The following is a 14752-nucleotide window of genomic DNA, read 5'->3' on the forward strand; positions in this document are numbered from 1 at the left end:
ATCAAGATTTAATTCAAGAGTTTTTACCAAATAATAAAATGTAAAAGAAAAACATTTACTTATATAATTATATACACTTTTTGAAAAAACAAATAGTTTACACATTTACTTACAAAATACCACAATAGTAAATTTTGTACACCTTTGTCTTAAAATACGTCATTCGATTATTAATCTACAAAATGTAATTCAAAAAATCAGTTAACCATAATACGAGTCATGGTAGGTCAGTTCTAAACCAACCTTTAATAATATACTTGTTTTATAAAGGTCTATTTCAATAGGTTTTAGTAAATAGTAAAATAGATTGATAATTCAGCTTTGGCTTAAACTAAAACTAAACTATTAAAATTATTATGCATAAAATATAAAAATATCAAATAAAATGAACAAATTACATATCTTCATAAAAATTAATTTCATCAACATTTCGGAACTTCTTGCCTCTCAAAAAATCCTCCATTGATTGGAATTAGTGATAGTCACTCGGTGCCAAGTCCGGACTGTACGGCGGGTGCTCCAGAACCTCCCAACCGACGTCTTTCAACCAATTCTTTGTGAGCTGTGCGAGGCTTTGCGTTGTCATGCAAAAAAATGACCGGAATTCGATGATTTTGCAACTTCTGTTTGACTCGATCCAAGATCTGGCAATAGAGAGCGGCCGTCATTGATTGCCCCTTCTCAAGCAACTTCCAGTGAACGATGCCTCGACAATGCCAAAAAGTGATCAGCATATGCTTCTCTTTTCAAAAATCCTTGACTGGAGTGGAGGAAGACGGTTGACCCGGTGATCGCCATTCATTGCCCCGGTGTGGATTGTCAAAGGCCTCCCATTTCTCATCACAAGTCAGAATTTGTTCCAAGTCCAGCTGGTCATTGCTGAAACGTTCAAACAATCGATTGCAAGCATCGAAGCATTTCTTCTTTTGAGCATCGGTCAACTCGTACGAAACCCATTTGGACTTCAAGCATTTCTTTCTGGTCTTGTGCAAAATGTTCTTAATTATTGAGTGGTGGCAATCAAATTCGTCGGCCAACATTCGGCAACTCATTTACGGATCTTCTTCAATTCTGTTGATGACTGCTTGGCGATTGACTTTGTTTCGACGCCCAGACCTCGGCATGTCGGTTAATCGGTCTCCTTCTTTACGGAATATCTTGAACCAGCCTTGTGCTGTACGAATTAGCATTGTTCCGTCTCCATAGGCCTCACAAATGTTTCGGGCAGCTTCAGAAGCGTTCAAGTTCAACTTGAATTGAAAATTGAGCAGCAAACGTTTGACTAAGCTTGACTAAGTTCCATCTCGAGACAACTAAAAGCTTGACTAAGTTCCATCTCGAGACAACTAAAGACAAATTATATATCAATAGATGTGCAAGAAATAGGGCTATCAGATGGTTAAAAAAAAAATGAAAAAGTATGTCAAGAAAAAGTTACAGGCCAATACGCGAGAACTTTTCCGCCAATCTATTAATAAAGAATATAACGAAATACGCAAAAATGAATCTTTTTAACAAATTAACAAAAATTTACTTATTAAAAAAAATAATTTTGTTAATTTTGTCTTTCTATATTAGATAAATACTTCATGAGAAATCTAAAATAAAAAAGTAATGGAATTATGAAATAATATAAAAGTAAAAAACACATCGTATTTAAAAACGGAAAATCAATTTATCTGTTTGATTATGGTAACCTTTTGTGTTATTAAAGTGGTTATTTATTGAAATGCCAACTATAAAATCTGGGCTGTAAAAGGTGTCTCACACCTCAAAGCTAACTCCTCAAACCCAAACCAAAGCTGATAAATGTGCATTTGAGTTGGCACATTGGTAAATTATTATACAACACGTGTTCGCAATCTACAAACAATCGACTTTCAAATTTAAAAGTCTAAAGACTAGAAATAAAGAATATTAGAAAATACTATATTATTTAGGTAATATTTTCTACCTACTAAACCTTGAATGTTTATCAATTTTGAAAAACCAACTATTAAATGCTTCCTAAATGTTCTTGAACATGCAACATAAAGTTGAACGTGAGAGAAACAGTTTTTTAGATATACACTATATCAAATGTTTGACATTGACCTTTATTTTTATTGAATATGCTAATGAAACTGACAGGAAACTGACGACGCTTTAGAACAAAAAGTAAATTAGAATCTGATTGTGCTGACTGAATTAAGGTAATAAATACCTGTTTCCCACCAAAAACACCAACACAATCTTTCATTCTAGTGCTGTTTTATAATTCAGGTGTGTGATCTAAATTTCTGAGTAAAATAGTTACACAACCAATTATCAATGTTAAACAATGAGGATACGTACCTGAAGAGTCAAGCTGTTCAAAATTTGAACAGAAAAGTTTATTCTTTCATTAAGATCATCAGCCACAAATCGATCAGCACTTAAATACATTTTAACATTTCTTTGTTTATCTTCTGTTCTTCATTGTTTGATAATGGAGCTACATTAGTGGGTATTAAAATCAAAACTTAAAAACAATGGGGCTTTATAGAAGAAATGTTTTTTGAAGGTGTTTTTCAATTTTTTTCTACAAAAAAAACCATTTTTGTTTTGGGATTTTCACAATATATCATTTTTTAAACGTTTGTAATATCAAATTATTTTTGCATTTTAAACAATTGACAAGCAAATTTTTTTATTAATTTCCTAACTAAGATTCAACCAACTTATTTCGGAAAAAGTCTTCATTACATTATTTTCAACTAATTTTTTTTTTAAATATTTTCATATAAAAAAAAATTTTAGGAGAATTGACTGTAATTTATATTGAACTGTTTTGATGTTAAAAACAATAATATTCATCATACTGTTGTTGTCTAATTTTATGTTATTATTTATGTCTAAAATTAGAAAATCATTGACTTGACAATGATTTTTTAATTTTAGACATAACTAATAACATAAAATTAGACAACAACAATTCAAAGTCAATGATTGGATCTATTGGACAACAACAATTGGATCTAAATTAGACAACAACAATTCAATGTCAATGATTGGATCTATTGGACATAATAATATATTAATGCATAAAGAATATATATTTTTAACTTTTAATGCAGAAAAAACATAATTATATATTAATGTTATCATTTTTACAATGCCATCGAAAATATTTTGCACAATAAACCTAAAACAATATTTTAATAAAATAATTTTAGGTTAGAACATATTTATAAAAACTATAACAATATTAATACTACTTAGTCGCTAATGTAGCATTAGCTCTGTCTAAGTTTTAGAATAAGCTAATGCTAAATTATATATATATCAACCCTCGGAATTAGGAAAAATAAGGTAGGCAATAATTTGCCGACCTCAATCATTAATCGGTTGGCATCAGGTTGGCAAAAAATATTTGATTCAAAGGTCTTACCATAAAACATTGAAACGAGGTCGGCAACTTTTTTGCCGACCTTAAACACTTAAACATTTTTTTGCCGACCTTAAACACTGCCAAATGCCGACCCTAATTCCGAAGGCTGATATATACAGTATTGGCTATTATTAACAATCCAGCATATTTTTTGATATCATTGGACTTTCATTGATATCAAATTAATAGTTGTTTGACTATTCTTAAATATAAAAAATCTTTATTGATGAGCATCCTATTTTCTTTTCTTTTTTGACTTTGAACCATGGATATAGTTACACACAACTTTTTGAATGTTCTATATAAATGCTGCAAAATGTTGGGTAACATTTATATAGAAAAAAGTAGCAACCCAGTCAGCATTGCGATACGGGTACCGTGACCCGTACGGATCATTAAATGACCCCATGTGGGTAGCCGAGATCCCGCGGGTTTTTGGCCGCGGTTTCCATTCAGGACCCAAATGGGTTTGCCCGTCGGGTTATCCGTATGGGTCCCAAACAAATTCCACACTGTTAACTTGCAAGGGCCCCATATAAGAAGCCCTCCAGGATCCCGGCGGTATTTGGCCGCAGTTTCCATCTGGACTCCAGATGGGTTTGCCCGCCTGGGAACCATTGCAAATCTTGCAAAACTACTTTAAAATTGTTAAAAATATAAAGGAGACTAGATAATTTTATATGCTTATTTATTTCAAATAAAAAGCACATTACAATTACATTTTTATTGAGCATCTTTCTAAACAATTCTGTAATCATGTATCGTCTTTTCTTCACGGTTGTCTCTGAATTAAAAACTTTTAAATTGTTGTAAAAACTCTTCTTTAAGAAACTCTTTCTTGATACAATATCTTGTTTAAATAAGTGGTGTAAAAAAATATATTATATTTTATAATATTATACTAAAATATTTATACTTCAAGATATATTCAGATAAAAAATGTATTTTCTCACAACATTTTAATCGTAATAGTTGGAAGAAATATCATCATCAACCTTAAGTTGGTAATCTCATAAAATTCCCTACATGAGTCATCCAGTCATTCCAATAAACAAGACTGAATAACATTATTATTATATTTACAAACGTTTCATAATTATTATTTATTAAAATTGCAGACACATTCTGGTTGTTTCTAGTCAATTTTAATCATCAGCATGGAATTAATGCCAACAAATAAAAAATCCAAGGACTTTCAATGATTTTAACTATGAAACTTCATTTAAACAGTTTCTTAGAAAGTTTAATTTACAAACGTTTAATTTACTAGATTTAATTGCAGTATTATTAAATTTAATCAGAATAAATAAATCAATAACATTTTTTTTCCCCATCGTTTTGTGTTCCATTACCCACAAGAGATGCTTCTTTTCATGGCATCTTTAGGTAATTACTTTTGATTAAGTTTTTGAGAAAACCTTTCAATGGATATCAATCTTTTCTGCACAGGGCCCCAAAAAGTTAGAGCATCACAATCACAAAACACACAGACCTTTGGCACTAAACGCTCCTAATTCACATTAGTGTCACTAAATAATGGGTTAACTTTTAACCAAAACTAGTTATGATCCTGAAAAGCTTAAAGGTGGCTCTATTTGCAGATGACATAAGAAACATATGGATTTTATTCATCTTGTTTTAGAACTGACTTGCTAGCTGTTGTTACAGAATGGTACTACATAGCATTAGATAGAGGTGGTTAGGCAAATTCTACTGCTTTGGATATCAAAGGCTTTCGATAAAGTTAGGCATGATGGACTTACCCATCTTTTTGCAATCTTTTAAGTTGTCTGTTAATTGTTATCTAGCTATATAAACTTCGTTTTGGCTCATCCAGTAACTTCCAACTTTAAAAGTAGTTACCTTCTGATGCTTGCTCTACCGTTACTTCTATCCACAATAGTGAAATTGTTCCCAATCAAATTACTGTTTTTGTACCTTCTGATTTAATTTTGAAAATTGCTAATGATGACTTTTCATGCTCTGTTACCCTAACTTCTATTGCATACATCCCTTTAGGAAATGGTTATAAAAACTTTCTTATTAAAACGCAATTTAATCAAGAGAATCTCCCAGTTTCCAATTTGGATATTACCTATGTTATCTGGTGATTTCACCTATCAAATAAAGAAATTTTAATTTGTAACATGTAATTAACGTTTTTGAAGAAGGTAGATATATCTAATGGTCTAATTATAAGCAAGGTTTTTGAGTCTTTAATTAACAAACACTTAAGCTCTCCTCTTGAATCTAATAATTTACTTTCTGATCATCACTACGGATTTCAATCGCCTCGTTCTACAGCTGATACTAACATTTATTCCTGCCTTGATAAGAACGCAACACTCTCTGATTGCTTGAAGGGGGCATTTGAGCTTGAAAAGGATCTCACTTCTGCTACAGCATGAGGCTCACAGTGGCTGGTGAACTTTAACTCAAAGAAAACTTAATTTTTTTCAGCTAATTGTAATCGCCATAATTTAGATCTTCCTATATTTATAAACAGTAATGTACTCCATGAGTCATTTACACTTTATCTTCTAAATTAACTCTTACTTCCGATCTTTCTTGGAAATCATATATTAAATTGACTGCAAAATTAGCATCTGCTAAGTTGCATCTCTTTATCGTGCTTGCCCCTCTCTTACTACGGATTTTATTCATTATCTCTATAAATCTCAAATCCTTTCTAGTACGGAATACTGTTGCCCTATCTGGGGCGGATCTACCAATAATGCCCTTTCTCTTTTGACAAGGTTCAAAACCGCATTGTAAACATAGTTGGACCTGCTATCAGCCTTTCCTCCTATCACAACACGTTTCATCCTCCACTCTTTGACTAACTCAGTATTGTATTTATCCTCAAATCCGTCATATAGTATCTCAAACTCGCATTCGTCATCTAAAACACTTACTACGAGCCCTGAATACTATACATTCTTGCCACCTTCATCTACCATTTTATGTCTAATTCTTTTTCCTAAAAACTTTGGAACCCCTCCCTTTGATGCGCCTGCTCTTATTCTTTTTCTAGTTTCCGTTAATAATCTAGTGTCACCCTCTAATCTGACTTTTTTTTTAATGTTAACAACATTTCTTGTCTTTCATTATTCTGTCTGATTGCTGAACATTTTATTGTATTTGCTCGTTGTTCTGGAGCATCTTTTAAAAACTTAAAAATTGATAGCAGGTTTGTTTTTAATGCCTCTATACCAAATTTTTTGCAACTTTCATCTTTTAACTTTTCTCCTAACTGTAGCCACTTTTCTGAAAATTTTTGCTGTAGTAATTTTTTTGAAACCTAATTTGTCTTTGCAACTTCATTACAATTTCATTTTCAGTACCTAAGATTTGCTCCAAATCCTCTTTACAAAAAATTAAACCACCATCCTTCCCAACTTCTGTTGTCAAAAACTCTTTTTCTTTGCTTGCCTTTTGTTCCCTTATTTACTTTTCTAAGTTGCGCTTGTCCATCTCATCGCTTTTGTACTGCAATATATTTGCTTTTTTTCTCTGTACTTTCTGATATATCCTTTTCTATTTCGCCTTGCTTGTAAAACTAACCTTGCCAATTCTTCCTGGGATTTCCAATATATCCAATCAGTTGTTTTGTTATTGTTAAACATGATGACACCAGCTGCAGCTACTGTTGTCATGTTAGGTTTCATTTTTAACCTGCGGTCATAAGAAGCAAAGTCTCGTTCAGGCACAACGTTAGTACGCGGACAGTTTTGAGTTTCCTCAAGGACATCAACATCTGGATTGTGATATTTCCCTCCAGGTAAATGGTCTCTTAACTGACTCTGGATCATAACCGAACACGAACAACATATAACTTCAAGACATTCTTGTGTTAAGGCATCCAAAAGTGGGTCATTACAATTAAAAAACAAACAATCAAACAATTCATCCTTAGTGAGATATTTGACATCAAAAAATGTAGAACCACTTAACATTATTGATGCATCAGAAGAACAACAAACAAAATAATTAAACATTTGTGACATAACGTTATTCAAAGAAAAAATATGACCTTCCTCTTCAACAATACGAAAAAGAGGTCCTGATATCAGTTTATTAAAAATTCCCAGAGCTCTGGTTGAAGCATGAAAAATTATGTTGTCAATATCATGCCTAATTGATTCATGAAGGAAATATGAACCATCAAGATTAAAAACAAATTCTTTAAGATGATCTTTATGAAAATACGTTGCTCCACCAAGTAAAAATATAATGTTAAACCGATGATGCAGAAATGAAACCATAAAAGTTTTTTGAAAAATTTTTACGCAAAAACGCCCTCCATTCATCAGCTTTCCCGTTCCGTTGATCGCCATGTCTATAGCTTGTAAGTTTTGAAAGTTCATACAAAATATCAAAGGTACGTGAGTTTTGAAATTTTTTTAAAACCACCATGAATACTACCTTCCTGCTCAACCACTTTTTCCCATTCTATGATTGCTTTTTCTGCATATATTCCTAAATTATGGATAACACGTTAGCCACAAAAAACATGATGCATTTGAGAGATTTTTCATTTTTCATTTAAAGGAAGTCATAGTTTTCAACAACAAAAGGCAAAATTGTTTCTCTCCAATGCTAAAAAGACTTGAATTTACTATGGTGCGATCTGTCATCAAAGATTTGAACGAAAAAATAATCTTCCAAAGATCATCCTCAGAGTTTTCCTTTTCAGGAGAAAATATTTGAGACATATCAGTGAGTAAATTTTTTAGCTCTCCAAAATAAGATTGTGCCTCGCCTGAAAACATATCTTCTATTCCAAACGTGTATTTCCAGATGATGTTGTGACTTGAAAACTACCAATCTGTCTAAAATTATACTTTGTGCCATCTGTATAAAGAACATTGTGTGTACTATTCAATATAGCCTCTCTAACCTGAGCTTTTGATAAAAGGTTCATTTCACTAAAAAATTCAGCAGCCAAAGATTTTTTGGAAGAATGCCACATGAAATTCCAGCAATTTTTGTAGTGCAATTCTGATAACAGATTCAACATTGTTAACAGAAACATTTTTACTTAAAAGGTCATAATATACAGAGCGAATTTCATCATTATACCTACCTCCTTCAAAAACATCAGTTACATTTTTTTCAAAAAAGTTAACTCTTTCCTTTAGCTCTTTTGAAAGATTTTCAAAGTAATTTAAACTCTCCTTTAATATTGAATCATTCGTTTCATCAGATGTTTTCAAAACAGTGTTTTCAATTTTTTTTCTTAAAATACCATGCCTTTTGTCGATCTAATTGTGTTTTCTAGCCAAATCAATTTCTTTTTCTAATCTAAAATTTTTTTGCAACAATCGGTTAATCCTACAATCCTTTCTAACTTCTCTTTTGTTGACATTTCTGACATTATATTTTAACAAGATTGCTTGATATTTTCTTTTATATTCATTACATCTTTTATTAATTCGTCTATTTTGTAATTTGAGATGATTAATACTCTGTTTGTATTTTTTTATATGATAGGTCAAATCACCTGATAATATAGGTAGTTTTTTATCCGAACTGGAAAATGGCAGATTCGCTTTATTAACTTGCGCTTTAAGAAGAAAATTTTCAGAATCATTTCCTGAAGGGGTGTATACAATAGAGTTTGGGGTAACATAACACAAAAAATCATCATTAGCAATTTGCAAGTTTAAATCAGAAGATACAAAAACAGTAATTTGATTTGGAACAATTTCACTAGTGTGGATAGAAGTTGGGGTAGAACAAGCATCAGAAGGTGACAAACCAACAACATCCGCAAAAGCACCAATAAAAGATAAAGTAGAGCTAAAAAATACTTTGTTAAATCAAAACTTTTGGCACGATTTAATTTTGCAATGAAACCTTTTGACTTTTGAGGGCACTAGATCAGCATAACTCTAGATATAGGGAAATTTAAACAAGGATGTAAAAAATACTGAAAGATTCGGCCATGTCAAGTTAAATTTATCTTTTTCTTCACAAATTTGTAAAAAATGGCGATTGGTTAAAACCAAATTTGGATTTTTGAGGGATACAATGCCTTCATTAATATTTATATAATCCAAAACAGCGTCAGACACTAAAATTAAAAGTAAACTTAATTTAAGTGACATAAAGAAAAATAAGGGGTGCATTATTTTGGTTTTAATAAATAGAATTATTAAAATGAAAAAAATTTGTGCTAGAGTATTCCTAATTTATGATTTTGACTTACTTTCTTGACTTATAGATGGAGCAACCATTTTGGTGAGACTATTGTTAATGTCAACACCTAAAAAAAAGGAATTAAAATAATTATTACAAGAGTTCATAGTAGTTAATCAACAAACAAACAGAGACAAATAAATATAAAAAGAAATAAAGAATTTCTTACGCAACTCCATTTTCGTAAGCTTCTGTTGAATACTATTTTTAGGTTTTTGTTTTGAAAAAAACAGTTTAAATAAGAGCAACCTGTAGTTAAAATAGTAAAAATCAAGGTTTTAACTTTCTTGAAGAATGCAGACCTTTTACCTGGGAAAAAGTAAAAGATTTATTTTCATTTGATTAAAATTTTAAGAATTATACTTTCACTTTCAATTTAATTTTCATAATTTAACCAAAACAAACGCAAAAATCAAAACAGATAACGTCATTAAATACGCGAAGAAAAGCATATATATATACACATAATTTATAAATGCAGATCCTTAGTGGGTAATTCCACATCAAATCACCCAGTCCATTGAACCATGTATCTTCTTTTTGTGTTATATTTTGACACATTATTCCTAACTATAAAAAAATATTGCATGCAAAACTTCAGCTAAAAATGTTGAGCGGTTGACAAGATACTACAATTTTAATATTGACCTGGTTTCCCAAAATGACTCGGTTTTCATAACTTTCTGAAAAAACATTTTTCTTAAAAAAACAGGAAATAAAAATGGCAAAGTTATGAAAATAAACATATATAATGTTTTTTTGACGCTGAATTCAATAAATGCACTTAAAATGCTGAAATATAAAAGGAACATGCTTAAAACTTAATAAAACAACTAGTTTCTATAAACCAACTTTGGGGCCTAATATCTCAAAACACCCCGTCAAATTTTTTTTTTTTTTGCTGTTAATATTTTTAGCTGCTTATAATCTTACTAGGCAAAAAAAAATCTAACTGGAAAAACAACTGAAACATACAAAACTTTAATTTCAAAGATGTGTTACTTTTTCAAGAAATTCCCAAACAATATTTGTAAATAAAATGAAAATAAGTTAATCGTAATTTAAAAAGTTACTTGAATAAACAAGATTTTCAAAGGTATCGAAGATGTAAGTTATTTTGACTGTGTTTGTAATAGTTCACAATATTTTTCCCATTTTACTTGTACTTCTTCTATTTCAGCATTTTCAAACACATAGTTTCTACCGGAACTAGAGCAAGCTTGTGGAACAGATAGTTTTTTCAATATGTTGGTGTTGGGAATAAAACAGTAGTCGTCTCTTTCAGGCCAGTTAAAATAGATTGATGGACCTTTTGGGTGAAGAAATTTAACTTTAGCATCAACTTCTTCTAGGTTGGTTTCAGTTATAATGCCGATCCACCACTTATCATCATAGACTACAGCTACATAACCTCCTAAAGTAACAGTATCAATTTGAAATATATCTTGTTTCTTTTTAAGATTGTGGATTATTGTATAATTAGTATCCGTACTACACCTCTTTGCGCCAACCCTGTTATCTCCAAGATGAATAAATTGATGAAAGCTACGAGTACCAGGTGGAGTTGTTACACCAGTGTACCTTTTTTTTCGCTCTTCACATTGCAATTGTAAGTCCAATCCCTTTATGTAAATGAAGTTAACAACCTTGATTTTCTCAATGCAAAATTCATACATAGCTTCTGAAGTGAGAATTTGGTTTCTGTATGGTCGTTTTAAACTTTCTTGTGCTGTTAATCTTTTTACAGTACCACCAATCCCATCGCATGGTGACTTTCCATGGGACGTGGCAAAAAAGTTCCATTCAACTTTAAAGGCAAATTCGCTCTCTAGTTGGCATAGATTGTAAAAGCTTTTACAATTTTTGTACTGTCCTGCGCAACCATCAGTGAATAAATGTAATTTGGACATATTGAAAAATTTTATTTTTAATATTGGTATGATTAGTTGAAATATTTTGTACACGTTGAAATATTTTGTACAACGTAAGTTACATCATGTGTAATGTCGTCTGATATAAAAAAGTAAGAAATATGTTTCATTACACCTTTATCATCTTTATAGTATATCACTAATGGATGTAAAGAACATTTTTGGGTGTTCCAATAATAGCTTTGTATTTCATCTTGGACTACAAAAGCATAATTTTCAGCAAAGTCGCCAATAATGATAATGTTTGATTGATCCATATTTTGTTTTAGTTGGTTAAGGTACTGTGATTGAGAGCGAGCAATAAAAGAATGAGCTTGTAGCTTTTCAAAGCAAGATACTAATAGTTCAACAAATGTTGGAACATCTGCTGTTAAACTCAATAGTGTTGGACGATCAGTAGTTTGCCATTGCTTGTAGTGTATCTCAAAATCATCTTCGTATTCTCCAAAAATCTCATACAAATATTTGGTAAGGGGTTCTTTACCAGGACAATTATCACACAATGAAAGCATGCATTCTTTGTTTTCTACTGAAAAAAAAGTTTTCGAAAGTAAATCCTTATACTTTAGTCCAATATTTAAGGCATCTACTAGCAATTTAGCATTTTGGTGATAAGAACAAACGCAAATAGAATGTGTACCACTTGCACCTGGCAAAATGCACCACTTTGGTCTAAGTGAAGCAAGTTTTGAGTAACTTATTTGTATTTCTGGATTGTTTTCTTTGTATAATACAATATAGTTCCTTTAAATTACACAAAAGCATTTTTTTTTGTTTATGGACGTTCTTTTGAATGCTAACATAATCTTTTTTTCCAGGCATAGTTCTACATAAATCACTCGAGTCATAAAAGAATTTAACAGAATCTTCTATTTCTTTGTGTAAGACTTTACCTTTATACAACGGAGAGATAGCTAACAATCCTTTTTTATTAAAAATTTGTCTAGCCATTTTTGCTTGGTATTCTGTAACTGCAAAGTTATTTTGTACTTCTAATATTGACCAACTTGGGGGTGCCAGTGTTAAAAGTTGAACAATAGTCCTTTTGTCAGAACATAGAATTTTTTTTTTATCAAGCTCATAATTTCATCAAAGTTTTCAGCCTTCTTTTTTATGTTATTTGTTTCATAACACAGTTTTGAGGGAACATTGAATTGACTTTCAGATTTTCTAGTAATGTTACTTACCATTTCATTGATGCGCGCACTTTTTGCTTTCCTTCTGAGAGTATATGTTTTGATGACTTTGAATGAGATTTTAGATATATTAAAATTTTCAAGTTCTTCATTGATCTCCTGTCTTTTTGATTTGAATGATGATATTAGAAAATCCTCATCTTGTTCACCCTGACTTTGCTTCTCTTTCTTAAGATCTGCTTGTCTGGCAATCTTTTGCTTACAAGGTTTGCAAAGTTTCTTTCCAGGAGCAATATTTAAACTACTTCTCATCATGATTTGTGATTCATTTATTGTAACTACTTTGAGATTTTCTAAAAGTAATTGAATTGTATGAAGCTTATCTGCACAATTGTTTAAAACATTGTTTATGTTTTGGAAAATACAAATTAAAAAAGTATATACATTCAAATATTTAAATTCTACTTCTACTTACTTGTGATTTTCTTTGTATGTTTATGGAATGGATCACAGCATGCATTCTGCCATATAGGATACATTTTCAAATATTTTGTAGTATGTCTTTCATATAACATTATTAAGTTTGATAGTTCAATGTTACAGCGTAATGATATAGTTATTTTTTCTTCATTGCTTAAAGTTTCAATAATATCTTGTTGGCCTTTGCATGCATCTGATATCATTAAGCCAATAGAACACATCTTATAATAAATTACTTAGTATGAATGTATTTCCTAAAAAAAAGAGAGTTCTTCTTTCCTACTTAATTTTCAGTTCAAAAGAAAAAAATTTTAATATAGAAATAGTTCAAACCTTTTCAGAATCCCTATTGTATAATTTTTTACACTGATAGATATTGTTAACTTTCTTTATAGATATATTTATATATATATATATATATATACAATCTATATATATATCAAATTGTTAATTTGTTAAAATTTGAATAAAACTTCACCAATAAATGCTGTTCTATAACTGAACTTTTTATAAACTAGTTATTATAAACTTATACAAAATATAGTTGTCAAAATTTTTTTTAAACAAATGCACATCAATATTACACTTAATCAGTTTTTATATAAAAACAATTGTTTTTATATAAAAACTGATTAAAATGTTTTTTTCAGTTATCATATAATTAAGACTTCCTTAAATATAACAAAGTTTTTTTTGTTTTTTTTAAGGAGTCTATAAACAAAATTTAATATTTTACAGAATTCTATTTGCAAGTTTTTTAAAATAATTTATTTAGATTCCTCGTCCTTTTCTTAATAAATATGGAAAGTTTCATAAAAATTAGATGTGTTTCAGTTCTAAGGAATTCTTACCTTCAAAAGCTTCGTTTTAAAAAAACGTTCCCGCGGCAAGTTTTTTTATGAAAAGTGGTCTCAAGATATGGGTAATATATAAATGAAGCCACATAAAGCTTAGTACTTTCTATATATGGTTGGAAAGAGATTGAGTAACACTAACTGATGCAAAAAACCTCAAGGCGCTGGCTTAACCATACAAAAAGATATAAGAGAGCAGAGTTTATGAAAATTACCTGTTTTTTGTCAAACATCAAATGTTTTTTGCTAAGCCATGGAATCGCTACTTATGATATTTGTATATACACATAATACACATTATATTAAACTTTATATATAATATTATAAATAAATAGTGCTTTTATATTATAAAAATTTTGCTTATCTATTATAAAAATATATGCTAATAAGCAAAAAAATATAAGCAAAAATAAACAGGTAGTAAAGTCTGAAGAAGATTCTGAATTTAGTCTCGCCTCGTGATACAAAATTAAAATTACATTTATAAAGTAATTTTTAGAAAACGCAAATGGTTTAAGTTTAAGTTGCTTTAAACTATGATTTTAAGACGTCAAAAAAAAATTTTTTTCTACGAAAATTTCGACGTTAATATAACGTTGGTATTTGGTGGATTGACGTCGTGACCAATAAACAACGAAAATCCAACGTTTAAATAACGTTGTGTGCTTGCTGGGAGTAATATTTTGAAGTGTTACAAATGTAAAATTTACCGGTAACTTGACCTGCAAATTTAACAGTAAA

The sequence above is a fragment of the Hydra vulgaris genome, chromosome 08, assembly GCF_038396675.1.
Source record: "Hydra vulgaris chromosome 08, alternate assembly HydraT2T_AEP".
Taxonomy (NCBI): Eukaryota; Metazoa; Cnidaria; class Hydrozoa; order Anthoathecata; family Hydridae; genus Hydra; species Hydra vulgaris.